The sequence below is a fragment of the Oryctolagus cuniculus genome, chromosome 2, assembly GCF_051225735.1.
Source record: "Oryctolagus cuniculus isolate XC-2025 breed Fujian yellow rabbit chromosome 2, ASM5122573v1, whole genome shotgun sequence".
In the NCBI taxonomy this organism is placed as follows: Eukaryota; Metazoa; Chordata; class Mammalia; order Lagomorpha; family Leporidae; genus Oryctolagus; species Oryctolagus cuniculus.
In genome coordinates, this window is record NC_142868.1 from 18,496,988 (window position 1) to 18,523,797 (window position 26,810).

Here is a 26,810-nt window from a genome sequence, read left to right on the forward strand (position 1 = left end):
GTCCTCGCTGACACTGGGTTTCAGTTTTAAGCAGCATCTCTAGCCCTTTGGATCTACAGGGATTTGGGGATAGCCCCTGCTCTCTCTACACGAGCCATGGTGACCAGTGCAGGATTTCATTTCAAGCACTCCCACGGTTATTTCTGTTCCATCGAAGCTGTATATGGTTTCGTGGGGATGTTGCAAGAAGCAACCTTCTCCCTGTTGCAGACAGAAGTGAACCATTTCCCTCTCAGCTTCCATGTAGGATCAAAACTTGGAATTCTTCTGAGGAGAGTTTTGGGCCCTGAAAATGAATAGGGCACAGGTTCCAACATTTATGTGAAATCTTTTGCTCTCATAAACCTATCATTGCAGACCTCATTTCCATAGTCAAAGAAGTATAATTACTTTTTTCTTTTCATCAGGAAAAGTGCTGTTGAATCACCATCCTCAGGCCATTTATTTATTTATTTTAAATTTGTTTGAAAGTCAGAGTTACACAGAGAGAGAAGGAGAGGTGGAGAGAGAGAGAGAGGTCTTCCATCTGCTGGTTCACTCCCCAATTTGCCACACTTGCTGGAGCTGTTCTGATCTGAAGCCAGGAGATTCTTCCAGGTCTCCTACATGAGTGCAGGTGCTCAAGGACTAGGGACATCTTCTACTGCTTTCCCAAGCCATAGCAGAGAGCTGGATGAGAAGTGGAGCAGTTGGGACTCGAACTGGTGCCCCTATGGGATGCCAGCACTGCAGGCGGTAGTTTTACCCACTATATCACAGCGCCAGCCCCTAGCCCATTTATACAGAATAAATTGTTCTTATTTTAAATGTACTAATGATAATTTAACTACAAAATAGGAAATAATACTTCTTGGAAAATGACTTTTTTAAAAAATTATTTATTTGAAAGGCAGAGTTAGAGAGGGGGAAAAGATAGAGGGAGAAAAGAGAGAGAAAGAGAGAGAGAGAGAGAGAACTTCCATCAGCTGGTTTATATCCCACATGACTGCAAAGGTTAGGGCTGGGTCTGCCCAAAGCCAAAAGCTTCATCCAAGCCTCCCACATGGATGTGGACAATCACTGTGTTCACTTCTGCTACTTTGTCTGGTGCATTAGCAGGGGGCCAGCTTAGAACTGGAGCAGCCAGGGTTAGTAATGGCCCCCATATGGGATGCTGCCATTGCAGGCAGCAGCTTAACACACAGTGCCACAACACCAGCCCCAAGAATGATTTTTTAAAAGACGTATTTATTATTTTTTTGAAAGGCTAGTTCTCCCTCCAGTTGGCCACAATAGTCGGAGCTGGGTCAATCTGAAGCCAGGAGCCAGGAGCTTCTTCTGGGTCTCTCACGTGGGTGCAGGGGCCTAAGGACTTGGGCCATCTTCTACTGCTTTCCCAAGCCATAGCAGAGAGCTGGATCAGAAGTGGAACAGCCGGGACTTGAACCGGTGCCCATATGGATGCTGTCACTGCAGGCGGCAAATTTACCCGCTACGCCATAGCACTGGCCCGGGAATAATTTTTAAAGACTACCATAACAAATTATCTAGCTTGGATATATTATTATTGGAAATATCCTTTGAAATACTTCATAAAGTGGGGCAAGCTTCTTTTGTGATGGGACCTTGCAAATTGTGTCCCCCAAGTCAAAAACAAAAGAGGTCTGGGCTGTCTGAGGCATCAGCTAGCACTGGCGATAACAGGCTTCTGGTTTAATTGACTTTGTAGAGCAGGAGCAGATATGTCCATTTTAATTCATGCAATGAGAACTGAATCCTACCTTACCCTCCAATTAAAGGTGAGATTATTTAAGACTAACTTATTGAAAACAAAGGCACCCATTGGCAGAAGGAAATGACATGAGAACACATGACGGCCTGTTCTCTAGATGGGAAAATATCTTGCTTGAACCCATAGAGTTTGCCTTAAACAGTTCTGACTTTAATTTATGCTACTCAGGAAATGTAACACTCTCCAAAACCAAAATACTCTTCCAGATTTCAGTCTTCAATCCCAGCATGCCACAGTTTCCTTCCTTAGTAGCCCCTGTCTCTGTTACACTTTTTTTTCTCACTTGTTTATTTTCTCTGCCTTATCAATATAGAATATAAATTCCATGAAAGTAGATAGTTTATCTATTATATACATGACCATGTCCCCAGTAATTAGAAAAGTGCTATTTCTCTGTCTTTTCTACATCTCATTGTCTTCTTGGAAAAGTATTTTTTTTTCCTGAGGAATACATACATATTTGTTAAAAAAGATTTTGGTGGGCTGAATTGTTTAAATAGAGATTTTGGTAAAGACAGAAAGGGCATTTGTCAGGTGATAAAATGAAAAGTGAGACAGAGCACCCAAGAGGACTTAGAGTAGTATCAAGGAACATTCCCTGCAATGTTGAACTCTTAGTTCTCTTGGAACATATAATAGCATCAGAGAAGTAAAGAAAATGATAGCAAGCTATCCATGGGAATCGCTATGTGATAAGCCTCATGCATTTCTCAAGGATAAGAGGTGGCATAACTTCATCGTTCATCACAAGTAAAGATAGGCAGTTTTAAGTAAACCCCTGTGAGCCTAATGTGAGATTTGTGCATTTTAAAGGGAATATAATTGATGATATGACTTCTGTCTAAAAAAAAAACTTGAATACCAGAGATAAATTAATCATCATTTTGGTAGGTGGGCCATATATATATGTGTGTGTATGTGTGTTTGTGTGTGTGTGTGTGTGTGTGTGAGAGAGAGAGAGAGAGAGAGAGAGAAATACTGAGGAAAATATATCTTGATGATGGAGGTTGAGATTTGCAGGAAGAGATTTTACATCAGATTAGATGGCCAGAGAAGGCCAGTCTGAGGAAGTGACATTTCAGTTAAACTATGAGCTCTATTCAATGAACATTCCAATTACAGTGAATGCTCAGGATGTAAAAGGATCTCGGATGCTCAAAGTTCTGAAAGACATCCAATGAGGCTGCAGACAGGTTAAATTTTTCAAGATGAATATGGAAATATAGGCAAGGGCCAGACCATGTGGACTGTTACAGCACAAGGCAAGATTCATACAGCTCCGCTGAGGAATTCTTCCATCCTCTCTTCAAATCTTCCCAGTTTTCCAAATCTTCAATGGGTGTGATGTTCCATATTCCTTTTTGTCTTGTAACTTTTAAGGAAAGTCATGGACATTAATTTGAGGACTATATATTTCTGAGGAGGTTGAGTGTGGCCACCTCTTTGGGTATATTAATATCTACTTAATCCCATAGTCTTCTAATGAAAGTCTAAAACATTCATTTCAGAAAAGGTAACTACATGAACACATTGAGTAGCAGTAGAGATTTTTGGACCAGATTTTATAATAATTGCTCTATTTTTATTTCTTTGATTACCATATTAATTCTTTTTAAAAAATATTTGGAAGTCAGAGTTACAGAGAGAAAGAGAGAGAGCACTTCCATCTTCTGTTTCATTCCCTAGATGGCCACAAAAGCCAGGGCTGGGCCAGGCTGAAGCCAGGAGCCAGTCACTTCTTCTGGGTCTCCCACACAGGTGGCAAGGACCCAAGTACTTGGGTCATCTTCTATTACTTTTCTTGAGCCATTAGCAGGGAGCTTAATTGGAAGTGGGGCAGCCAGGACACAAACCAGTGCCCATATGTAATGCCGGCTTTGCAGATGGTGGCTTTACCTGCTCTACCACAATGCATGCCCTATCATATTAACTCTTGTTTTGAGGAATCTTTATATTAGAAGTACCTGTAGCTTTGGTCTCATTAAGAACAGTTAACCTGAATCAACTAATTTCTTTGGAAATGTCAGGATAATACTTTGTTCTTTATATTGAACATATTTGAATTCTAATTGGCTTGGAAGAATTCAAAACACTCTTTAATGGATACTCTAAACACATGTATTGTCTATTAGCTATCATAGTATTATCTAATGTTTATTTTTTAGATGATATTCTTTTCAGGAGGTATAAAAATGAAAACATGAAAAGTAAATGATTTTGTCCCAGTCCTTTAAAGGTTTTCTCAGGTTTTTGGCAATCTCTATATATTAGATGTCTAGTATGTACATACATAGATATATTTGCATATATTAAATACCTGTATAGATTTCTATAGATTATATATGCATGCACACAAATATATATGCTAAATGTATTAAAATCAGTATGAGGATATAAATTTCAAGGATCCTAGAGACAATAAACTTATGAACATTTAGAATAGAGATTTCAGTAGATGATGAAACAATAGAATGGCTCCCTGAGGAGGAAAATTTTGAACTAAAAAATTTGAACTTGGCCTCAAGGGGATAGTAGATGAGTAGCATATTTTAGAGATGAAGCATGCAGCTGTGAGTTGAAAGTGTGGTTTTGGAATCCCATGAAGCTTATTTTGGAACACTAAGACCAATGTGGAAAAGTGAAAATACAGGAGAGAATTGTAACTTAGAAATAAGAGTTTAAGACAAAATAAGTTATATTTTGGGCTTTAATTGCTGCTATGACTGAACACCTGGAAGTTCCTTTAAGAAAATATTTTGCATCTGTTTGGAAATGTTTCCATTTTGGTAATTTCAGTTACCATGAACATCCTTTTAAGATGATCAATCAGGATTTTCAACTTGCCAGTGACCTTTCTGAGAAGTTTGCTCACAAAACAACATCTAATAAACTATGGTCTATATTACAGGATTGACAAAATTACAAGAGATTCTTGTTTTACCCCAACCAGGAGAGAGTAATGATTTTAACTTTGGAAAGCACCAGAATTATTTATTAGTGCCACAGATACTAAAGGGTGTTCCCATGGCAACCCATCATTAAATGATACATGAGTAGAAGAAGGAAGAAGAGACATTTTTTCCTTAAAAAATGTAATATTGCTTTAAACTAACATTTGTGAATTGATAGACAATGATATAACTTGTTCAGAAACTACAAGGAAATGATACTTTTAAATTTAGGGTCCAAACCTGAGAACCAGTCTTGAGGGAGTAATCACACATATCTTTGTCAGGATCCTGACCCAATTCTTGATATTTCAATCACTATTGTACCTCCCAGCATTCTTGCTACAACTTCATCTTAGTTGTCTTGTCTCATAAGGCAGATAAATAATTTTACCTCTGGTTTTGTTCTTCAACTCTATACTTTTGAAAGAATAGTCTTAGATATGATTATACTACACTGTGCTTAAAATCTCAATGATTCTCCATTGTTTTCAGGATGAACTTTAGACTGATCAGATTGTGAAGAAGATCATCTCACCAACCTTCAGATCTCAGGTTAGTTATTGCATGCCCAGAGAAGTGTTTGTGTCCTCTTGTACCAGGTAAACTTCATCTACTAATAAGCTTTCACAGCACCATATGTTATGGTTTTAGCATTTACCACAATTGCAAATGTGGAATTGGTGTCATTACCAACAAGATCTGTCTCCTTTATGTGATTACATGTTCTATGAGGGCAGGTACAAGCTATGATTTTCCCACCCATTCTATTTTCAGTTGCCAACACCTAACTTAACAAGTGGAAGGAACTCAGTATATAGCTGTTGATATTTTGATGGTGCATGTATGAATAAATGAACCTGTTAATTTGCACAGAAAACACAGTCATCACCTATCCCATTTACAGAATCATAATATTGTGTAAAGAAAAATACCTTCAAAATATTTTATTCTGAATCTCTCATTACATGAGGAAATTGAAGCCCAAGAACTAAATGGCTTGCCCAAGATTCTACAGGTATTATAATGCAGATTAGACTTATAAGTCTCTTCCACTACTCTGAACTCTATTGTGTTACAGTTGTTGTCAGGCAAGTGTGCAAACTGAGGACAGAATCTTAGTGAATTAGCATAGCAGTGGGGTGGTTTCAGTCCCAGGAAAGTGGCTCTGCCCTCCATTACACTCAAGTGCTACCAAATCAGTTGTTTCATAGATCTGGTAAAGTTGTGTTTTGCTTAATATCTCCATACCCCCAGAAATTTTTATCCTTTATTGGGCTATTGACTCTGTGCATTTAATTCATGATCACAGAAAATTAGGAAGCCAAACCTGAATGGACCAGAGAAATAGCTATACTTGTGGTAACAAGCTCAGCAATAAGATCTAAGAATAGTAGGCGAAGCCCAGCGGTTGTCACAAAGAACAACCGCACATCAGACTTGAAACTAATCATTCTCACTGTCAACTTCTGTTCATTCATCTGTAAACTCCTTAAAGATGCTCTTATTTCTGAAATGCTTTGATTCTAAAGATGTTTCAAGGAATTCTCTTTCTCATCATTGCATTGTGTAATTTTCCTTTTTCTGGTCAGAAATGTGTGACCTCTTAATTGAAGTGGTAAAACTCAGTGTAAAGTTAAATACCACTCAGCACATCCCCATTCCTTGAATCTTCCCTTCTGGACTAATGTTTTTGCTGCCTCGTATAGCTTGAGGTTAAGGCTAGGTAGTCAAGTAGAGTAGAAGGTTGGCCATTTAATGTCCCTCCATTCTCAATTTCACTCCCTTTCTTGTGAACACAAAAGAACTTTCAGTGATCTGTCTGAGGCATTGAAATGCCAACCTTCCTTGGTACTTTGAAAACTCAAAGCCTTTTACAAGATGAATAGCAAACTGTGGATGACAGCTCCTGTGGAGCCATTATTGAATTGCAGCCCTGATGACTGCATTACTTGGGATTTAGATAAAAGGCTCCACACAAGACAAATGGTAGGAGGACATCAAACAAGACTGTGTCCATACAGTGACAGAAGCAATCCAATTGAAGGAGCTGTTGATTTCCCCACGGCTACATACTATTTCTTCCTGAGTAATTTATATTAAGAAACTAAGGATTGTATATTCATCTTCTATTTATTCGTTTCTCTAAAAACATGGATGTCCAGTTGTCAAATCGAAGTCTTCTGCTTTTGCTTGGAAGAGAAATATCAATATAGGAATGTGTTAATTATTTTGTATTGTGTTTTATTTAACCACAATAGCAGTGTGTGTAAAGGTTATAGACTGAGAGTTACAATCTATAATGATCAGATAAAAAGATTAGTCAGCAAATCGATAGTTCGCTGTACCAACAGGAAGCTTGGTGTATTCAAGGCAACAATGAGTACAAAGGAACAGATAAACATCAGGCACCTTTATTTAGATGAAAACTAATTCTAGAGTACTTCCAGCACCTCATTAATTATGTACCAACCTTGAGGAGGCTGAACTGGGTAAAGCACAATTATGGACCTTTGGAATGTGTAGGAAAATGCTTCTGGTTCTATAGAAACTGTAAAAACCAAACTTTACTAGCTGTTGGGCTGGCGGGTGTTCAGAAAAACTGAGTGCTTCCAAACAGGAATGTGTTCCTGTGTAGAACCTGCACATGTTTTTTCTGTTTTAAACCTTGGGGACAAGAATACTGCAGGCTTTAACGTCAGAAGTACCATTAAAATTGTTTAAACCATGATTTCAATGTTAATCTATGAAGTAGCAAGGCAGCACATTTTTTAGAAACTATCCCAAAACAGCTCTCTATATAATGTCTCTTTTTAACTGTTAACTTTATGATTTTGCAATGCCACTTTGGTTTCATAAACTTGTATAATAATGGTTTCCTTTATTTTACCCATTTTATTTGGCATAATCTATCTACTTCCTGGCCCTCCCATATAAAATACCAATCCATTGAAAAGTGGGTTTGGATTTGCTGAATTGTTAATTTTGAATGGGAATCTCTGTAGTGAATTGGAAAGAGTTGTTTAAGATCTGATCTGGAATCACAAGTAATGTAACTTCATTTATTTGCATAACCACCTCTTCTGAATGGGTACTTCCTTTTAATATTTTTGTCTGGATATTTTCTAAAATCAGGCTTGCTGTCTTCAGGGGAATTATTCAATTATTCATCAAGATGAAAGCAACATATCATTTGTTTGAAATGGAGTCATACCCCACCCCTCAGAAAAACCTCAAAGTTCTTAGAAATAGCTTTAATGGTGTCAGATAGGTAACTTCTGCTTCATACCAGTAATTAAATTCCACAAAAGAAAAAGAAAGCAAAGAAACAGGAACTAAAGCAAATTGACAGTTGAGCTCAGTACAAACAGTTTGGTTCTCTTGAAGGCATCCTTAGATATTATTTGGATGATTGCTTTTAGCACTTTTTTTCCATCCACATTTTGCATGTTAAAATGGTATGTATTGATTTACTTCTTCTGGGTCAAATTATTCCCCTTGATATGCTCCTATAACTCTGATGCTAAATCCAATATGAAATACAGCCTGTATTATGTTTCTTAAATACAAAACTCTGGGGTGTGGGGGGGAGAGGTGTGCGTGTAAGGGAGAGGGGGTCACTCTCTGGGAACTTGCAAATAAACCTAGCTGCTGCTGACTGTCAGAAAAGAAATTGTGCTGCCGCTCTTGCTGCCTTTGGGAGACTGTGTACTTGGCAACAGCTAGCTTCCTTTCACTGAATTCACCTTGGCAATGGCTATTTGTGCAGCAATTGAACCATTGAAGAAGGGTTCTGATTAGTTTTCATTCCAACCAATCAGCAGCCATCTGACTGATTGGCTGAGACCTGGGGTACTAGAAATCATACCATACCTCTAGGGTAGCCTAACAGTGGTGATTATGTTGCATGAAACACTTTGACTTCACATGTCTAGTTAGCTGAGGACTTAGAATTCCTATCTTCTATTCTTCATGTTGTTTCTCCCTTCGTCCAGCCTGCTCTTTTTTCTCTTTTTCCTTCCACCTTCTTTTCCTCCTTCCTTCTCTTAACTCCACTTTAACTCACACTTTACAAAACAATTTCACAGCCAGCCACTGCTGTGGATCTGGTCCACATCTGTCATTTGGTGCCTGGATAACCACTCATAGGCTAGTACTTGTCTCTTTCCTTCCCAGACTTCGTCCTAGCACCCCACAGTAGCCACATCCTTACAACCCATCATTCACAGTGCAGTCAGTTGTATCCATTTTGTTGTGAAAGATAGAATTTCATTCTTTTGGCCGGCGCTGCAGCTCAATAGGCTAATCCTCCGCCTTGCGGTGCCAGCACACTGGGTTCTAGTCCTAGTGGGGGGGCCGAATTCTGTCCCGGTTGCCCCTCTTCCAGGCCAGCTCTCTGCTGTGGCCCGGGAGTGCAGTGGAGGATGGCCCAAATGCTTGGGCCCTGCACCCCATGGGAGACCAGGAGAAGTACCTGGCTCCTGCCATCGGATCAGCATGGTGTGCCGGCCGCAGAGCGCCAGCCGCAGCGGCCATTGGAGGGTGAACCAACGTCAAAGGAAGTCCTTTCTGTCTCTCTCTCTCACTGTCCACTGTGCCTGTCAAAAAAAAAAAAAAAGAATTTCATTCTTTTATGACTGAATATTATTTCATATGTGCATGCCACATTTTCTTTATCCAGTCATCAGTTGGTGGGCATCAGTGTTGACTCCCTGTCTTAGCTATAATGAATAAGACTGCTATAAACATTTAGGTATGGATAATTCATTCATTTGCTGATTTCATTTCCTTTCTCAGCACCTGTATCATCCATTAAAGGCTATTACTTGGTGTGTAGAATAGTTACCTGGAAAGCTGATTAAAATGGAGATCCCTCTCTTCCTTCCACTCTTGATCTAGAAGGTCTGAGTCTGTGACTGGGTTGGGGCAGAGACTTGATTATTCTCCAGCTCCAGGAGATGTTGAGGCTGCTGGATCTGGGGCCATGTTTTCACTTGCAAAGGGTGTCCCATGGCATACTTGTCACAATCCAGTAACCCAATCACAGAAGATACTTCACAAGTATGATTTCAATGTGCAGCCAGGGTAAAGCAGGGCTCTTTCCCAAATGAGTTGTCCTGAGATGCATGCCTTCAGCCATGACTCTGCCTAGCTTCTCATCAGGCACATACAGAATCACGTTGTTTATGATAAACGAGGATCCCGGCACTCTTACAAATTTCCAGCATGGCCTTGTCACACAGCACTTCTCGTTGTCTTCTGGTAACAATTTCAGACTCCTGCTACCCAGCTCATGACTATCTCTCCTTAAACCTCTGTGAGTAGGCCTGCTGTGGCCATGAATCAGACACTAAGGGTTTCACACAGCCTGGGTTTATTGAGCTGCATTATAGGACACTGTATCTCAGATGGCTCCCGTGCAGTGCAGCCCATATGATCTGTCATTTTAATTCTTCCTGTCACCTCATTAAGTCTATGGCAACATTGACAATAAAATGCATTTTCACACAAACACACCATGCACATACCACCCCAAAATGTAGCATTTCCTCCTCTTGTGTTCAGATGAGGTTATAAATATCCAGTCATTGAAAGATTCATTGAGCAAACATATGTGCCAGGGTACTGTATATAACTGACACAGTCAAAGAAGAGTCTCCCTGGACACATAAAGCAATTAAAAATAACTGTGCTTCAAAGCAGTCTACTCTCATACAAAGGTCAGGCCCATAAATATGAACTGGATGGCAGTAATGTCTCTATCCAAATATGCCCCCAAACACACAACTACAACAGTTCAGAACTCAAAGGTTAATGCAAAAAAAAAATCTCTGAAATTATGCCATATTCTTCTCCAGCCTTTTCCTTCTCTGGTCTTTTCATCAAAGGTTAATATATGTGAATATAATGGAAAATTTTTATCAGGGCCAAATGTGTGTCATCAGGAAGTATCTTATCCAATGCAAAATATTTACCCTTGTGCATACAATAGAAGGAATGAGTTGCAAAATATTTCCTGCAAAAGGAAAATGCTATTGCTCTACCATCTCCTTTACTTGCTGGTTTTTTAACATTAACCGCACTAGAGTTTGAATTCTACTCAAAGTGCCAGAGGGATGGTTCTGAGGCTGGAGTAATTTTTGCAGTAACACACTGAGTGCGATAATAAGGTTTATGCATGATTGTAAAGAATGTGCTGACAGGTGGAAAAGAAGGCACCTCAGCCTGTGCTGTGTTCATTTTTATATAGATTTAAGAAAACCATGCTACACCATACTGATTCTTCCTTCTACTGTCTTCTAGAGACAGAAATATTTTAGAGTATATAGAAAAATCCTGACCCCCAGTGAAATGATTTGCTAAAATATTGAGTTCTGTGTACATCAGAGGATCATTGGTTCCTGAATTTCCATTCAAGGTGTCATGTGCAATGAAAAACTTGTCCCCATCAAACATGAATCTTTATGTAGTAAGTGCCCTAGGTAGTGAACAAGTAAATTCAGAGAGTAAAAAGATGTGAACAGAATGGTTGTCCCCAAAAGGAGAGGCATTTTCCATCTTTCCTCTGAGAAGCAAAGTGCCAGCCAACCTGCCCAAGATTAGCTTTCATAAAGGGATATTAAAATATAAGTGCAGATTGTATGAGAACATTGAGGTCATATGTACCCCTCTATGATGTTGTGACATTTGAGAGCACACTGATTAAAGGAAAAGAGCACTCTGGGGCAAGTTCCTAATTTTTAACAACAATGGAGCAACAATGACCTACTCATCTGGCATTGAGTCTAAAGTATGGATGGTGTCAGGTTTCTAGGGAAGAGAAAATCAGCTCCCAATATCTTTCCTACCCTAGACCTCATTTCTATGTTGTTTGAAAAGCTTACTTCATGATTTAAAAAAGTAGAAATAAATACTGATCACTTTCCATTCAACCTCAACTTTTTAATTCAATGCATTCGTGTGTGTGTGGGGGGGGGGGAGTGTGCTGGCACTATTGCTACAAAGTTCTACAGGACAGGTGGTTGACTGAGTGTTTAAGACACCACTTGGGATGACCCCGTTCCTTATCAGAGTGCCTAGGTTCTAGTCTTGGCTCTGCTTGTGATTCTACCTTCCAGCTAATGTCCACTGTGGGAGGCAGCAGGTGATGGCTCAAATACTTAGGTCCCTTTCACTCATGCGGGAAACCTGGATTGAATTCTCAGTTTATAATGTCACACCTGGCCCAATCCTGGTCCTTGTGGGCATTTGGTGTGTGAACCAGTGGGTGGAATATCTCACTGTCTTTGTCTCTCTGAGTTTGAAATAAAAACTAATTAAAAATAAAAAATAATTTTAGAAATTGAGTGATTTCAATGGTAGACTGTATTGTCTCAGAGTTCTGGAGACCAGAAGTTCCAAAATCAAGGTGTCGCTAGAATTTTTTCCCTCTGAGGTTGATGAAGGAAGATCTCTTCCTTTCTTCTCTCCTTGGCTCATAGATTACCATCTTCTCCCTGTGTCTCCTCATATTATTTTCCCTCTTGCGAATCATTGTGCTCCAATTTCCCCCTTTCATAAGGACACCAGTCATATTGGATTAGGGCCCACCCTAAAAACCTCATTTTTCAATTGATCACCTCTGTAAAGACTCTCTCTCCAAATAATGTCCTATCTGAGGTAGTAGGGGTTAGGACTTCAACATATGGATTTTGGTGGTGGTTGTGGGAGAGGGGGCACATTAAACTCAACTGGTATCTTCTTCCTTAAGAAACATCAACAACACACAACTTGGATCTCTGCAGTGGTACTATCTCTTCTTCCACCGAATTTCCAAAGAGAGATCACTTACATTCCCATGATCCTAGAACACAGCTTTTAAAGATAGGAGAACTTTTATTTTCATTATGGTCAAAGATACTACTCCATTTTTGCCTTTGTTACTACATGTTCCCAATGATCAGCTATGAATCCTCTATTGCTGTGAAATGCTCTCATCTTCTAGCCTCAAAATAAATTCTAACACCTGACCACTGTGTTAGCAGCTGGTCTTCAATTTCCCATCAAATCCTAATATGACCGTAGATTAATTTTCTGTCTATATGGACAAACTTCTCAACAGTCTATCTCTGTTGTTCTTGATCTTTTCAACTCAAGTGCCCTTCTACTGCAGTCTACCTATTGTGCTGAGTCATATAGAGCCTGTACTACTACAGATATATACCAGCTCTGGGAATTTAAATTCTAAGACTCACTCTTTCACTCCAATCTGCTTTAGGCAAGTTTTTTTTAATGTCTCTGCTTTCTTTACACCATCAGTTATCAAATTATGTTATTTCAGTAACAATGTTTTAGGATGTGAATAGGAGCTACACACAGGGCAATGAAACAGTATATGGTCAAATAAACAGGGGATTGTAGGGGGTTAATAAAAGTTGAAATGTTTCTTTACTGAAAGATTTCATATACTAATATTTATTCTGAATAAGGAAGATTTACCAAATTTACATGAGCAATTAAAACAGGCTAATGAGGGCTGGCATTGTGTTATATCAAGTTAAGCAGCCACCTTCAACACCAGCATCCCATATGGGCACCAGTTCTTGTCCTAGCTGCTCCACTTCTGATCCAGCTCCCTGCTAATATGCCTGGGAAAGCAGTGGAGAATGCCCCGAATGCTTGGGCCCATGCATCCAAGTATAAGACCTGAAGGAAGTGCCTGATTTCAGCCTGACCCAGCCCTGACTAATAAGGCCATTTGGGGAGTGAAGCAGAAGATGGAAGATCAATTCATTGTCTTCCAAACTTTCTCTGCCTCTTTCTCTGTCTCTCTGTCTCTCTCTGTTTGTCTCTCTCGCTCGCTCGCTCTCTCTCTCTCTGTGTGTGTATAACTCTGCCTTTCAAGTAAATAAATATATCTTTAACAAAAAAGCCTAGTGATCCATAGAACCTGAGTATGGGAACTGGTAGTTGACAACTATTCTTTGATCTATAATCTTGAATATCCATTTGTTTCTTTCTTTGAAATAGCACTCCGCCCTTTTGTAAACTCTATGCTCTAATTCTGTTTCCAATTTCAGCTACATATAACACATGCATCACTATTTTTCTGAGATACCTATGTGCCCACCTGACTCTCACCTCCTTTGTCCCGGGGAAAATCAGCTACACTAATTGCCTCTGGGCAGGAATGTAGGCATCTTCATACTTCCTGCCCACAGAGTTTCCTCACTGTTCTCTCCACCTGCAGTGACAGTGATGAACAATTGTTTGCTGACGGTGCATCAGTTGTTCCAGTCTCCTGCCATTTCAGGGACCGTTCTTTAGTATGTATGTATGTATGTATGTATGTATTTATTTATTTATTTTTTGACAGGCAGAGTGGACAGTGAGAGAGAGAGACAGAGAGAAAGGTCTTCCTTTGCCGTTGGTTCACCCTCCAATGGCCGCCGCAGCCTGCGCGCTGCGGCCGGTGCACCGCGCTGATCCGATGGCAGGAGCCAGGTGCTTCTCCTGGTCTCCCATGGGGTACAGAGCCCAAGCACTTGGGCCATCCTCCACTGCCTTCCCGGGCCACAGCAGAGAGCTGGCCTGGAAGAGGAGCAATCAGGACAGAATCCGGCGCCCCGACCAGGACTAGAACCTGGTGTGCCAGTGCCAGAAGGCGGAGGATTAGCCTAGTGAGCCGTGGCGCCAGCCCGTTCTTTATTCTTGTAGTCCTTCGTTTTCTTCTCGGGCATCTCCCACTTTGCCTCTGCTGATCATTTCTCCTAAGAGATGAAATCCCCTTAAGAATTCTTATTTTAATTTTACTCTTCCACAATTTTTTCTTGAATTATTACCTTATCTTCCTTTTCAACAAAGTAATTTCAAAAATGTCCATGTTGTCACTTCCAATGGCTTTCTTCGTTTTTGGAAATCTGGGCTTTCCCATCAGCATTAGATTAAAAGTATTTAAAAATAACACCGTTATTTGCATATTCTTTGGGTCCAGAAAAAGGAAGAAAGTATGGATTTGGGATCCTTAGACTAGGGTTTCAATTTCAATTTTTTAGCTTCTTAGCATTGTGACTGCAGTGGTTGGAATGTACCTCCAAGTTCATGTATTGTAAACTTTATCTCCACTGCAACACTATTGAGAAGTGAGACCTTTCAGGAGGAATAGTGGATGAGGATATGGCTGTTATAAATGGCTGTTATGAATGGACTTGGGAATGTTGATATTGAGAGAAGGGGCATGTTATAGTGGGGAGTTGTGCTCTCTCTTGCCAGGTGAGAATTTCCCCCAAGTTGTGAGACAGCAAGAAGTTGTGGCCCCTTGATAATAAATTTCTCAGCCTCCAGAACCATGAAACAAGTAAATTTCTTCTCTTTATACATGACCCAGTATCTTGTATTCTATAATAGCACAAAACACAATGTAAAGGTCCTATGTCAGCTTCTTAGTTTATTTGAATTCTAGTTTTTCTTGAGTTAGAGGGCAAGGGCAATTTGGTTTAGGCAGAATTTTTGGAGGGACAAGTTAGATATTAGACGGCCAGCTTCTGGGAGGGATCAGTGATGTTGAGTATTCTAGCTGTCCATGCGATCCTGGCTTCATCCACTGACCCCTGTAGTTTACTCTCGGTGTGAATCTCCCTTGCTGCTCAAGTAGCCACAGTGTCTCATTTCTCCACTTAATTGTTTGCCCCTGCTTTGCCTCCGTTCCCTCACACTCAGTGTTGGTATCAGTTTTTCCCTTGACGTTTTCCTTCCTTCTTAATCTGAATGTTTTTAACTCTAACTACTATTTTCTATGGATTTTATTTTTCTGTTCGTTTTAAATCTGCAGTTTAAACCTGGGCAATTTGTATAATGCCAAAGTAGTGTGTTTAATTGTTTACAGAACATCTCCACACTAATGTCCTACAGTGCATTCCCTTTCTGTCTCCACTATAAGGTTGTTCCCTTGTCTCAACAAATGATACCACCACTGGTATATATTCTATAATTTTAGGTGCTATATAATTGTAGAAATAAATACCATTGAATTATATGTTGAAAACAGTATTCTCTTTTCCATTTTTCTGAATGTTTCAGATTATTTTCAGAAGAAAGTTTATTTTCAAGCGTAGTGTATCTCTAGTACTTCTATATTACTTCAGAGACTGTTATTTTACTCTATCATTATAGGGATCAGTTCAGTAGAAGGTAGATCTTTAAAAATTTGACATATCAACTATGTTTAAATTATATTTATGATAAATGATCTGCTGATTTAAAAAGTTAACCAACTTCCTAAGATGTTATTCGCTAAATATTAGTGAACAATAAACCAATACAGTTATTTCAAGAGTTACTTTAAATATATTTTAATTAGCAAATATGAAAATATATTATTTGAAGAGATACTTTAAAATGTGAAATAATAATTATAATTTAAAATATTAGATTGCAAGAAAAAAGTAGAATATAAATGTCCTGTTCTTTCAGGTATTAATGGGTAGTGATTAGAAATGTTCTGTTTAAAAATATTTTTATGTTAGAACAGCTATATATTTGTAGAAAAAATTTAACAATATATAGTATAGTTTGCATATAATCTATTTCCTCTATTATTAGCATCTAGTATATGTTACATTTTTGCCAAATGAACTGCAACTTATCACTGAAGTCCGTATTTTATTCAGACTTGCTTAGATTTTATCTAAAATCCTTTTGTTGTTGTGATGTCCCATTTCACATCTAGTTGTCATGTCTCCTTACTGCTCTTGGCTATGAGTTTCTGATTTTCCTAGTATCTGAATGCCTTAAGAGTTTTGAGGGATAGTGGTCATGTCTTGTATAGAATGTCCTTCAGACGGGATTTATCTGATATTTTTTCTCATGATTAGGCTAAGCTGTGAGTTTAGGGGAGGAAGATTATGAGGTAAAGTGCCATTTTTATCACCTCATAACAAAGGCACACACAATCCATAAGACTTACCACTATTGAGGTTAACTCTGATCACCTAGCTAACATCACATTGTCAGGTGTCTCTCCTGAAAGTTTTCTCTTTTCTTCCTCTTGTTTGACACTGTTCTTTTGAAGTCACTATATGTAGCCCACAGTCAAGATTAACAATGGATAAGCAAGGGGAGGGCAGCAGACTCATTTGTTTTAGTAGATCAGAATTGGAAATATCAATAAAATTTAGGTTTATATTCATATAGATGGATTACATAGAGAAATATTTATATTGGTTAGTATACACATAATTTCTCCTTGCTCTGTCAACTGATATTGCAGAAGTCGAAACACTCCTGTATCTGTGAACCTACATGGTACCCAATTCTGGTTCTAAAGTGCTATTCTCCAGAAAAAGGAGCCAGGGCTCCTTGAACAAATGGCTGATTCTTGGACTGGGGCCTAGAACATCTTATAGTGCCAGAGATAATGAAATACTCACAAAACCAAACAAAGCGAACTGCAAAACCCTATTGAGATGCGGTTATGTCAAAGGATAAACAAGACACTAAAAGGGCTCTCAATGGCCAAAGCTGAAATAAAATAAGCAAAGTAACTTTTGATGACAAAAATCGATATCCATGAGTCCACAGGAATATCAATAATTGAGTAAAAAAACAAATAGGAGAGAAGAAATAAGCATCCAATGCAGAAGAATTTGAGACAAAATATGTTATTTTAACATGTAATTCTATATAAGCTCATTTTTTTCACAGACATTTAAAATAGAGGAAAATGCAGAATGAAAACAGGATTACTAAATTCCAAATCAGTATTAAAAAATATTAAAAAGTAGATCATGGCAGAAAAAAAGAAGACTCACAAAATAAAATTAAATTTGGGACCGGCATTGTGAGCTGTGCCAGCATCCCATGTAGGTGCAAATTAGTGTCTGGAATGTTCCACTTCAGATCCAGTTCCTTGCTAATGCACCTGGGACAGCTCTGGAGGATGGCCTAAGTGCTTGGGCCCCTGCATCCACATAGGAGACCTGGCAAAAGCTCCTGGCTTCTGGCTTTAGCCTGGCCCAAACCCAGTTACTGCAGTCACTGGGGGAAAGAACCAGCAGATGGAAGATTGTCTCTCTTTTCCCCCTGCCGCAATTTAGCTTTTCAAATAAATCTTTAAAAAAATCACATTAAAACACAAGACTAAATTTAACATGTATTTTATCTTCTTGTGTTACAATTGTTAATTCACTAGTTCTGAAATTTTGCTCACACAGTTCATATTGAAAGAATGTCCAAGCTATTTCAAGTTATATGGAGTGTTGTGAGCTACTGACATTACAGAAAGTTTTTTTTTTTTTTTTTTTTTTTTTTTTTTTTTTGACAGAGGGGACAGTGAGAGAGAGAGACAGAGAGAAAGGTCTTCCTTTGCTGTTGGTTCACCCTCCAATGGCCGCCGCAGCCTGCGCGCTGTGGCCGGCGCACGGTGCTGATCCGATGGCAGGAGCCAGGTGCTTCTCCTGGTCTCCCATGGGGTGCAGGGCCCAAGCACTTGGGCCATCCTCCACTGCCTTCCCGGGCCACAGCAGAGAGCTGGCCTGGAAGAGGGGCAACCGGGAAGAATCTGGCGCCCCGACCGGGACTAGAACCTGGTGTGCCGGCGCCGCTAGGTGGAGGATTAACCTATTGAGCTGAGGTGCCGGCCTGACATTACAGAAAGTTTTGACACCAACAATGAAGACAGAAAGAGACAGGATATTATACTGCAGTCAAAAACGAAAGGCATATAGTGTCAAATATGAAGTATATGAAAAAAGATTATTTAGATATGCATGAGATGGGCAATTTTCCAGAAAGGAATTTATTGTAAAAATGACTGCTTTATGATGCAACTTAAAAATCAATCTCATAAAATAAAACAATAGAAAATATTATTAAGAAAACAATTACCAAAAGGTCATTTTAACCAACTAATCTAGGTTGATTTCTTTGAAACTGATTTCAGTTTAACCAATTCTGATTATAGAAATTGATCAAAAGCTTCTCAATTTCATTTATAAAACAAGCAATACCCTGTACCACACCATGAGAAAAAACGGAGCATTGAAAAGAGACTAAACATCTTGAGAACAATAGTTACAAAATATTAGCAAATCAAATGTAGCTGCTTATTAAATAATAAAACACTGTGACCAAATAGGTTTTATTTTAGGAATGTATGAACAGTTCAATATTAGGAAACAAAGTAATAATTCATCACAACAATCGATCAAAGGAGAAGAAAGAAAATTTTATCTTGATAGACAATGAAAAAATACTTCAAAATAATTCAACATCAATTATTGATAAAAAATGTTAGTCAATTAGGAATAGGAGATAAAGAATAAATTCCCGAGACAATGAAAGCTATCTGTTTCAAACTGACAACCAACATTATGTCTAATTGTGAAACATTACAATTATTCTCCCTGAAGTCAAGAATAAGACAAAGATCACTATTATTTCTTCAGTTAATTTTTCTATGCTAGGTTTATTGATGTATAGTTTATAAATAATAAAGTTCACCCTTTTAAGTATACAGTTTGTTGAGTTTACACAAATGAATTATATAATCATCAGAATAAAAGTAGGATATTTTCTTCTTTTCACAATATTTTGCCCCATCTCTTGGCTCCCAGAATTCTCTTCTGGTATCATCTTTGTATATTCACCCTTTCCAAAAATTTCATGGCGTAGAACATATAACTTCTTCATATTGCAGGATGTGTTTGAAATTAATCCATGTTGTTACCTGTATCACTAGCTTATTCTTTTATTGCTGAGTACTATTCCACTATATGGATATATTACAGAATGTTTATTCATTTGTAACATCATGTATATTTGCATTATTACCATTGTTTGTTTATATCAACTAACAATATATATTTATTCACAACAGCCATTTACTGATGTATCTTTGAGTAAAGATAGACTTTTTGAAAAGATTTTATTTATTTGAAAGGCAGAGGTACACGGAGAGGGTGGGGAGAGAGAGAGAGATTTGCTGGTTCACACAGCAAATGGCCACGTTGGCCAGGCCTGGGTTGGGTCGAAGCCAGGGCCAGGAAATTCAAGCTCTCACATGTGGGTATCAGGAACCCAAATATTTGGGCCATTTCTGCTGCTATCCCAGATGCTTTAGCGGGGAGCTGGGTCAGAAATGAAACAGCCAAGACATAAAGCAATGACCATATGGACATCAAAGGTGGCACCTTAACCTGCCCACCAAAATATCTAAGAATAGGATTAGTGAATTATTTAATTTGTATATAAATTTATACAAAGTTGTCAGTTTTCTAGAGTGGTATACAATCTTACATTTCACAAGCAATGTATGTAGAGTTCTAGTTTTCCATATCATCACAAGCATTTATTGTCAGTTTTTCAAATTTTAATTACTTCAGTGGGAGGTATTGACATTTCATTGTGTTTTTAATTTGTATTTTTACAGTGACTAATGGTAGAGAGCCCATTTGCCTTCTGTGTTTTTCTGTGTAATTATATTATTTGTGAATAAATAAAGGTTTTATTACTGTATCTTTATCTTAATATCTTAAAGCCAGCTAGTGATAACTCTTTTTCTTCTCTTTCAATTTTGTCTAAATTTTAGAATCATCTTCTTAACTTTTAAAAAAATGAAATAAAGTGTAAAATAATCCTGATGAGATTTGGCTTGAGATTGCTTTGAATTGCTGAATCAATTTTGCCAGAATATTAGTGTATATCAGTAATAGTCATCCAATGTGCATAGTACTTTTTCATTTCAGGCTTTAATGTTCCCCAGTGATGTTTTCTAGTTTGCATTGTATAGGTTTTGCTATGTTCTATTAAATTTTGTAATTTTTATGCTATTATAAAAAGTACTTTTTTAATTTTTAGATTTCCAGTTGTACGGTGCTAGTGTATAGAAATGCAGTTCCTTTTGTTCTGTCATCCTTGTATCCTATGACCTTGCCAGTTATTCCTTTGTATTTGAGCCATTTTTCGGTGGTAGATTTGTCACGAATTTTCTCCATCAAAAATTATGCCATCTATGAATACATTTTTTTCTTTTGTGTTTTATTTATTTTTTGCATTATACTCTTTGCTGAAAGTTCTGCTACTATGTTAAATAGAAGTGGAGAGGGCAGACTTGCCTTTTCCTGATCATAGAGAGAAAACAGTTTTTACTGTTAATACAGTATTAGCTATAGAATTTTAATAAAATTCCTTTTTCAGGCCGAGTGTTTAGTCTAGCAGTTAAGATTCCTGCTCCAGGTTAAAGTTCCGATAGCACCTTACTCCAGCTTCCTGGCAGTGAAGATACGGGGAGGCAGCTGTGATGGCTCATGTTAATAGACTGAACTCTTAGCTTCTAACTTCTGTCTGGCCCAGTTTGAACGTTTGGACAGTGAATCAGCATGTTGGAGCTCTGTATTTATCTCTCTCTCTCTCTCTGACTCTCAAATAATTTTTTTATAAAAAGGAGCTCCATTTTCAGTGTTAAATTTTCTAGCATTAATTATAATATATTTTCTTCTATATTCATAACTTTATTCATCTATTTTGGACTCCCTTATTGCACAAATCCTTTTGAATCGTATTTTTTGATAACTGTTTCATTATTTTTGTTATCTAATACTTACTTTTCTCCTTTTAAAAAATTGCTATTTATCTATTTTATATATTTGAAAGCTGATAGATAGGATTCTTCCATCCACTGATTCACTCCCCAAATTCCTGCAACAGTTTGTGCTTGGCTATATCAAAGTTAATGCCAAGAACTCAACCTGCATCTCCCCATGTGGTTGGCAGGGAATAATTACTAGAATTAGAAACTCCTGCCTTTCAATGTGTGCATGAGCTGGAAACTGGAATTGGGAGCCAATGCTGGGACTTAACCCCAGGAACTCTGATTTCAGACATTGGTGTCCTCAGAGGTGTCTTAACTATTAGGCAAATGAAAGAGCTGCAGGGGAGAGATACAGGATACAGGAAAATACAGATAGATACAGGGAGAGAGAGAGAGAGACCTTCCATCTGCTGGTGCATTCCCCAGATGGCCACATGGCCCGTTCAGGAGCAAGCCAGCAGCCAGGGTTTTCATTTCAGGCTCCCACATGGGTGGCAGGGGTCCAGGCATTTGGGCTGTCCTCCACTGCTTCTTGCAGGCCATTCACAGGGAGTTGGATCAGAAGTGGAGCAGCAGGATTCAAACCAGGCTCCATATGGGATGCTGGTGTGGAAGCCAGCAGCTTTACCCACTATACCACATGCCAGCCCCCATTCTTTTGCTATTAACACATTTATGTCTTTATATTTACATTGATTTCTTCATAGGTAGTGTATTTTACATATTTTTCTGTTTTTGAAAATCTGTGGTTTTTGATTGCTTATAGAATTTGAATTTTATTTAATGATTGTGTTTGTATTTAAATTTACCATCTTGCAAATTCTTCGTATTCAATCATCTGGTTTTTGTTCCTTATTTATATTTTCTGACTTACGGTGAATTATTTTTAATATTCTTTTTATCTTCAATATTAACTTATTATATCAGTTGCTATGATGTGTATAAGGTACATTTCTTTAGCTTTTCACAGTCTGCCTTTCAATAATATTTTACCACATTATGAAAAGCATAAGAAACAAAGCAGGCCTGCGCCGCGGCTCAACAGGCTAATCCTCCGCCTAGATTCTGTCCCAGTTGCCCCTCTTCCAGGCCAGCTCTCCGCTGTGACCAGGGAGTGCAGTGGAGGATGGCCCAAGTGCTTGGGCCCTGCACCTGCATGGGAGAAGACCAGGAGAAGTACCTGGCTCCTGCCATCGGATCAGCACGGTGCACCGGCCACAGCACACCGGCCACCCCGCGGCCATTGGAGGGTGAACCAACGGCAAAGGAAGACCTTTCTCTCTGTCTCTCTTCACTGTCCACTCTGCCTGTCAAAAAATAAAAATAAAAAAATAAAAAAATAAAAAGAAACAAAGCAGAGCTCTTCTGTTTGTTCCCTCCCATGCACTGTGTTAGTTTTGTCATATATTTATTTCTACAGATTGTAAACCCCCATATTTTGGCACTATTTTAGCCTTAGACTGTCAGTTATGATTTAAGGAGACGAAGATATGGAATAATAGATCCTACGAGAATCCACCTTCCCAGATGTGTTGCTTCTTTCTGCAGATCCACCATCGCATTGCCATCATCTTCCTTCTGCCTGAGTACTTTTTTAGTATTTCTGATAGTGAAGGACACTGTGATAAATTCCTAACCTCATGTATTCATTATATTTTAAAATGTTGATAAACAATTTTTTTAGAAAAAAAATTAAATTTACATGAAAATTAAATGGACAGTACATAGATTTCCTAAATAATCCTACCTTCAGTGTCTATTATGAACATCTACATTGCTGTAGTACATTTGTTATAATTCATGAGCAAGTACTGATGCAGTCTGACTCCCCATTTATTTGGATTTCTTTCTTTTTTTTTTTTTTTTTAACCTAATATCCTTTTGCTGTTCCAGAAACCTCTCTGGATGCCACGGTACATTTTGTCATCATGTATTCTTAGCCTCCTCTTGAAGTTTCTCAGACTTTTCTTGTTTATAATGACCTTGGCATTTTGAGGAGTACTTATCAGTTATTTTGTGAAACTTCCTTCAATTGGGATTTGCCTGATGCTTTTCTCATGATCAGACTGGGACTAAGGACATTTAGGAGGAAAACCCCAGAGATAAAGTTCCATTTTCACTACATCATATCAAGTTTATGAACTATCAACCTGACTTACCACTATTGGTGTTAGCTTTGATCACCTGGCAAGGGTAGTGGTTTACAGTTTCAGATCTCAGAAAGTTCTTTTTTCATCTTTTCCCAAGCTAAACAGGGGAACAAAAAGTCAACGTCTGCAGTCTTTACTCAAAGGAATGGGAAGTTACACTCTACCTCTTGGACAGTGGAGAATGTACTTAATTCACTTGGAATTCTTCTGCATTGGAGCTTTCTTTTTCCCTGTTTATTAATTGATTCTCTTAGTATGGGGACATTGACACTACTTTATACTTTGGTTTGTAATCTAATATCTTAATTGATTGCTTTAATTGTTTCAGCTTTTCTTGCAGGCTCTTTGAAATGATACTGTGCCTAAGTAACATATCCTTATCAGTGTTTTTTAAATACTGATTTTCTATCATTACAGTATGCTCCAAGTTCACTTTGTACATTTCTTGCCACAGGATAAGAATTAGCTGTTTCTCCAAGAAATCCTGGTTCATTTAATTAGAGAATAGTATTAGAATCTATGATCTGAGTCCTAGATATATTCATTACTACTGATGTTTAATTTCTATTTTGCTCTTGCAGCTGACAGGGCAAGGAAATAAACTAGCTCATGTATATGTACTCATCTATAAATATTTCTATCTGTAGTCATTTGTATCTTTATTAAATTAAATAGGTGTTGATACTTATGACTCCAACTCTCAGCCATTAACACTTGGATCATTCTAGATGCTCCTTTTGCTAATCTGTAAATTTCTGCTTTAATATTGAGGAGTCTGGATTTACATAATCATCCATTTACTTAATCATTCAGTGCTAGTATAGATTTATACCTAGGTCACAAGTGCCAGCTTGGAATCTCAGAGAAAGCAATTCTATCAACTAAAGTACAGGTCTAAGTTACAATTCCTTTAGTCTTTAGTGTCATGGTCTCTATTTCCTTTTTAAAATAATTATGTATGTATCTTACTTAAAAGGCTGAGAGAGATGGGGGGGGGAGGGGAGAGGAGAGGAGAGGAGAAGAGAGAGAAAGATATCTTGAGATTGAGACCCAGTGGTTCATTTCTTAGATGCCTACCACAGTTATGCCTGGGTCAGGCTCATACAAGGAGCATGGAACTCTCATATGGGTTATGGGACTCAACCAAGTTAGCCATTACCTGATATTTCCCTCCAGGGTTTGCATTACAAGGAATCTGCAAGCAGGAGCATAGTGGAACCAGAACTTGAACCCAGGTATTCTGATATGGGATAAGAAATCTTAACTACTATACCAGATGCACGCCACATATTCGCTAACATTACTTGGGTCAACATTTTTCTCCCACTTTGTTTATATATTCGTAATACAATTATATTCTCAGATTACTTTGGCATTCTGCTTCAGGAATTCCCTGACCTTTTAAATTTTCTATTAAAATTCACATATCTTAAGAATCATTCTTAGTGCTCAAAATACTATAGGTTTGAACAACGTATTATTGCATGTGCAATCACAGTATTATAGAGAATAGTTTTGCAACGCTAAAAAACTCTGTGCTTAATCTATCTTCCCTACCAAACTCTTAGCAAACACTGATCTTTTGACCAAAATATATTTTTGCTAAAAAAAAAATCCAAAATATGTTTACTGAGATAAGTCCCTCTCACCTTAATTCGGGATGCTTCTGGTGCTGCTTCCTTCTTAAAGAGCGTCCTTCCGTAGGGCTTGGTTTCCCTCCTGTAGCCAGGCAGAGAACAGAGGAGCAGCCAGCATACACAATTAACATTGGTGCTTGGCTAAAGACCATGGTGATGATATAGCATCCTGGGCACTTCACATCCAAGAAGTAGGAATCGTGGCTCTGCATCAGGCACCTTTAGTGTTTTTTATTCTCTTTTAGACAGGGATGGAAAAGATCCTTTGTGGGAAGTATATTCAGGTGGGGAAGTTGTCACTGCCAGATTTCATTACAACTGGAATTATGCATTGGGATATTACCTGTTCAAACTGATATATCTAAGGTTTTCCAACGCTCTTTCGTGTGGCTTGATAATTCATTTTGTGTTGAATACTGTTCTTTTATGTGAATAAACTACAATTTGTTTATCCATTGACCTATTAAAGGACTATCACTTGTATTTAGTTTTTTTTTGTTTGTTTATTTTTTTGTTTTTTTTTGCACTTGTGAATGAAGCTACTGTTCATGATCAGGCATGCTTTGTGAACGGAAAATTTCAGTCTTTTGTGTGAATGTTTAGAAATATATTAGATGGATCATATGATAGGATTGTATTTATCTGTGTAAGAAACTTCCAAAGTAATTTCAAAGTGGTTGTCCTGTTTTGCATTCTCATCACCAGTAAATAGGAATTCTCCTGGTACATCTTCATCAATGTTTGACACTTTCAGATTTTGGTCTTTTAGCCTTTTTTGTAGGTTTGTTGAGTTAGCACATTGTTGTATTAATTGGTAATTCCATAATGAGAAGTGATTTCACAAATTTGTCATATGCAGTTTATTACTCATATATATCCTTTGGTAAGATATTCATATTTTTCCCATTTTTAAATTGAATTTTTATTACTGATTTTTATGTATTTTAGAGAGAAAGCCTTTAGATATGGATTTTGCCATTATTTTCTCCCAGTGTTTGTCTAATCTTTTTAGTCTTTTTGCATATTAGAATTTTAAAAATTTAATGAAGTCCAACTTAGCAGTTCTTTCTGTAATATACTTGGCTGCATCCAAAAAACATTGGAAAACCCAAGTTCACCCAGATTGTATCCTTTTTTTCTCTAGAAGCTTTATAATTTTGCATTGTATATTTATACCTATGATCAATTTTCTCTTAATTTTTGTGAAAAGTATAAGTCATATGGCTAGATTTATTGGATTTATTTATTGCATGTAGAAGGTTAGCACCATCTGTTGGGAGAGGGAAGAGGAGGGAGGGGTGGGAGAGTAGATGGGATGGCAGGTATTGTGGAAAGAATCACTGTATTCCTAAAGTTGCCCATATTAAATGCATGAAGTTCATATTCTTTAAATAAAAGGTTTCTTGGGGGGAGGGAAACATTATAAAATGTTATTCTAAATAATGAAATTTAAAAAAGAGAGTGTTGGTGCCGGCGCTGTGGCATAGCGTGTAAAGCTGACACCTGCAGTGCCATCATCCTATATGGGCTCCGGGTCCAGTCCCAGCTTCTCCACTTCTGATACGGCTCTCTGCTATGGCCTGGGAGGGCAGTGGAGTCCTTGGACCCCTGCACTCGCATCGGGGATGTGGAGGAGGCTCCTAGCTCCTGGTTTCCGATCAGCATAGTCATCTGGGGAGTGGACCAGCAGATGGAAGACCTCTCTCTCTCTCTGCCAGAGAAGAGGGAGAGAGGGAT

At 38.2% G+C, this 26,810-nt stretch overlaps 1 long non-coding RNA gene and 1 pseudogene across 21 annotated transcripts in view; one reads left to right on the plus strand and one right to left on the minus strand.

Moving 5' to 3' along the window:
* LOC149127696 (uncharacterized) overlaps positions 1-26,810 on the plus strand; it is a 190,314-nt gene that overhangs the window by 52,953 nt on the left and 110,551 nt on the right. For all 21 annotated transcript variants that reach the window (XR_016229811.1, XR_016229812.1, XR_016229813.1 and 18 more), the window contains one exon: positions 5,215-5,274. This is a non-coding gene — a long non-coding RNA (uncharacterized LOC149127696). The remainder of the gene's footprint in view (positions 1-5,214; positions 5,275-26,810) is intronic.
* On the minus strand, positions 5,336-25,348 carry LOC149127697 (small ribosomal subunit protein eS27-like pseudogene; annotated as a pseudogene).